Source organism: Brassica oleracea, chromosome C6 (assembly GCF_000695525.1).
Source record: "Brassica oleracea var. oleracea cultivar TO1000 chromosome C6, BOL, whole genome shotgun sequence".
Taxonomy (NCBI): domain Eukaryota; kingdom Viridiplantae; phylum Streptophyta; class Magnoliopsida; order Brassicales; family Brassicaceae; genus Brassica; species Brassica oleracea.
The window spans coordinates 22,334,372-22,338,456 of NC_027753.1; the positions used below are offsets into that span (position 1 = coordinate 22,334,372).

The 4,085-nt window shown below is 37.1% G+C and overlaps 1 pseudogene; it reads right to left on the reverse strand.

Annotated features, from left to right (window-relative positions):
* Positions 1 to 2,485: 2,485 nt before the first annotated feature.
* Positions 2,486 to 4,085, reverse strand: part of LOC106296689 — a 36,945-nt pseudogene continuing 35,345 nt past the window's right edge.

The following is a 4,085-nucleotide window of genomic DNA, read 5'->3' on the forward strand; positions in this document are numbered from 1 at the left end:
ACCTAAGACATGACTCGAGGCCCAACTTACGATTTCTTAACCAACAGCCCGTAAGCTGCATAACGGTTTACGCTTGGCTCGCAAGGAAAAATAAACGTCAAGTTTCCGCGGATAAATACAAAATTTTGAAGATAATTATGAAGATCGGAAAAAATGGAATATCTCCATTTTTATGCTATGACGGCTTAAGGGCAGAAGGGAAAAAGCGTAAACCGACCTTGGAGCCAGTATATAAGGAGTCCTAGGCGAGAGGCATGGGGAGAGACTTGTGACAGAAAAACTTAGCACTTAGAGCAATTAGACAACTTTCCGTTTTTGTTATTCGAGCTGCGACTCAATTAGGTTTAGCCGTCTTAGGGTTGCTAGAACTAGGAATCTCGCCGACAGCTCTCGAGCCCAGGCATATACCTTGTTGTAAACCCTCGTACGCAAATTCGGAATAGGACTTCTCTTTGCTCTCTTTTTACGATTTTCTTATACTTTATCGTTGTTATCTCGTGTTCTGGTTGCTTAGCGTGTGGTATTAGCAGATATCCGGGACCTCTGGGAAACTAGGGTTCTCCTACTTTCCTAATTTAAACGGAAATCGACAGTGCGAATTTCGGTTCCCACAACTATCAACTTGGTTTCTTGGCTTTCTAATTACCTAGAATATCGTTTTTGATTACAGGAGGAGATTCTTCTGAGGCTTGAAATTGAAGATTTGTCTAAACTCAGACAAACATGTAAGAATTGGCATAACACTCTAAAGGGAACTTATTTCATCCTTAAGCATCTCAAGTTCTCGGATCAACAGTTTCTAAGAGTTGAAGAGGTAGTTTCCTTGATCAATCCACACAAAGAAGTGGCCAAGTGCTTAGAGGAGAAAAATGTAGGTGATCAACAAGAAGAAGATGAGAAGAATGAATCTGATTTTGGTAATTTGGAGATGCTAAGCCAAGTATGCCGTTCATTGGAGGATAATGGTGTTGCACAAGAAGAAGAGGAGAAGAAGGGAGATGACGTTTGATTGGAGACGATTCTAGGTATTGCTAGTTAGATATTGGGTATGAATGGTGACCAGGGAACGACGAGGAATCATGCATTCATTAACGTTCCTAAAAAAAATTACCATTCACAAGGAATAATAATTTCCTCTCATTCCCTTTCATTCCCTTTTTTGTAGAGAATTAAAGAACAAAATTATTCCTTGTCAAATTTGATAAGGAATAACCATTCCTTTTCATTCCTGATATTTTATTCCCGTACATTTCTTTTTTATTCGTTCCTCTTGTTTCCCGGATGGTCACCAGTCGGACCCATTGAATAATTACATATCTCTTCAGTTTCATTTATGTGAACTATTTTTCTTCATCTATTGTAGTATACTAGGGGTAGTTCTCTTTTATTTTTATATTTCTGATTATATAATATTTCATTTTGTAAAAAAAAAATCATTCTTTAATATTTTGAGTGGCTGTTAGTATAAATAATTAAAAAGTTATTTTTTTTTCTTAAAATGCAAAGATTTTTTACCATTAATAGAAATGTTTAACTTTTTATTATAATATAGGTTGTATAAAAATATTATTTAAAATATGTTATAAATTAATTTTACTTTTTCTTATAAATTAAATTTTGGTTACCAACAAATGATTTTTTCATGTAAAACTTTAGTAATAAATAAATCATTTATTTTCCATAAAAATATATTATTTCATTCACTGAAAATTTGTTTAAAGTATCAGATCAGATTTCTATTTTGTAATAGTTGCTCTCTCTTTTTTTTTTCATGTAACCGTGCAAGTATTCTATTTCTCTAGCTGCTTGGACAGCAATGGTTACTCGTTTAACCCAATCTAGTTTCTCTTTCAAGGCCTTGTTCTTTCCATGAAGATCGTTGTGCAGTGAGTCATGTGCCATAAACACATAAACCAGAATCCTTTCTCCACCTTCTTTGCAGTAACCAAGAAGGCTAAGAAGATGAGCATGGTTTTTGAATTACTCTTCATATGTTGGGTAAAGAGAAAGCTTTGCTCTTTGGAACTTTCTGGTAAGTACAGATGATATAATCTTCATATGTTTCCAATGATGTTACCTCAACATGTTTCATTCTCTTACAGTCAGAACTTTCTCTCTATTGAACAACATGGTGTATGCAACATTGGTTGGTAACCTAATCTCTAACATTGGTCTGTGAATGATGTGTATACAAACATAGAATCGCGTTTCCAACCTCCAAAATCCAAAAGGACAAAACCAAAAAGAAGTGCATACACAACTAAAACTAACTTCTAACCCATCAGTAATATTCAACCCAATGCTCTCGAAGGAATCTCTTTGTACTTGGTGGCCTAAGTGTAAGCCAACAACAAAAAATAAGTACTCAACATAACTTCAACGATTTTACAATTCATGTGATACATAGAGAGTACAAAATCATACCTGAAAAAAAAAACAGCAGTAGAGAGGCCACTTCTGACTAACTCTACATCAGGTATAACACCCCTTCTCTAAAACTTGAATAATATTATACAATACAAGTCACTCTGACCTTGTCTGCTCACTTGCCACTTCGCTCTTTTCCTGTGAAAGCAGAAACAACGCAAAGGATGAGGCAACTATGGTGTTTATTTCTTGTAGCAAATAGATTGGAAAGGAGATTTTCCACCTGCTCTTCAGTATTCACTGGCAGACAGTTCTTGCCTCCATTGAACTGGAACTTGAATGATTCAGAATAGCTAGTGGACTCTCTGTCAATAATGATCTCTGAAGAAGAGATATTTGAGGATGCACTGGTCTTGCGAGGAGAACACGTCTGGTTTGAGTGATAAGCCTCTGCTTCTAATGATGATAACTCAGAACCACCTCCATGTGGACATATAACACTACTTGAGTTTCCCACCATCTGAAAACTATCCATGGATTGATTTTGCGGAAGGAGATCACCACCAGATGGATGATTCTCTTCGGCAGCAACCCTAACAGAACCACTTGTCAACTTCTCCCGAACACAGTCCATGTCAACTGGATTTACACAGCAACTTTGCTATACGATTGAACAAAAAATGATACAATCTGGCCAGGTCCTGAAGAATCAGGTATGGTTGCTAGAGACCGTCCACCATTGGAATGATCATCAGAAGGTACTTTGAGTATTTTCTTCCATCACCGGACTGCGTGAAGTGGATCAAATTAGTGTGGAAGTGATCATGACCTGAAACTTACAGGTTCATGAAATGTATTAGCAAGGCCCAAATAAAGACCGGAAGCCCATTATCTAAGCTCATTGTATCTAGGTTTTCTAGCATATTGAGTTGATATAAATATCTGTGTAAGGTCACTTTGCAATGTAACCAAGGCTGCGTTGAATGCAGCCTCTCCCTTCATATTTATGAATCATTTACAATCTTACTTATCTTGGTGACAAGCATAAAGATTCTTCCTTTCTTTAGTTTCATTGCACAATAAAGCTTCTTAAAGCTATTTCATTTTCTGTGTCAATAAGCTCTTATGAGCAGAATCTATCTTGTTTTGAGTTTATCTACATGGTATCAGAGCACCAGGGAGTAAATCCTTGGATCTATGGGTTTTATTTTCACCAGCTTCCAATATACAACCCTTTCTGTCACTAAAGCTCCAAACTTGCTTCACTCACGCTGCTCTCCTTCAGTCACGCTGGTACAATTCACTCCATGAAGCAAGAGGACGAAATCATCCAGCCTTTTCAACACCAGAACAACAAGACGTTTTCTTTAAGCTTCAGTTAGATGAAGCTGTGTGTTTTCTGGGTAGCGATGAAGCTGAAGCTGTGAAGTAGGGCTCAGAACAGACAGAGAAGAAAGAAAGACTTCCTCATCACTTTATGGACGGTATTGTCTATTTCTTTCTACTGAGACAGAACAAAAGATGAAAAATAAATGTCTCTGTGTTGGATTGAGTTGCTGGTTAGCTTAGATTCTTGGGTTAAGATAGGTTTGGAACAGAAGCTATAATGAAATAGGCAGGTTTGGGTTTGTTGCGTGTGGAAGCTCTGGCTTTAATGCTAATGCACACAAAGTGCTCGCTGAAATGCTCACAAGAAGGTCAGTTTGTTTAGAGGCAGA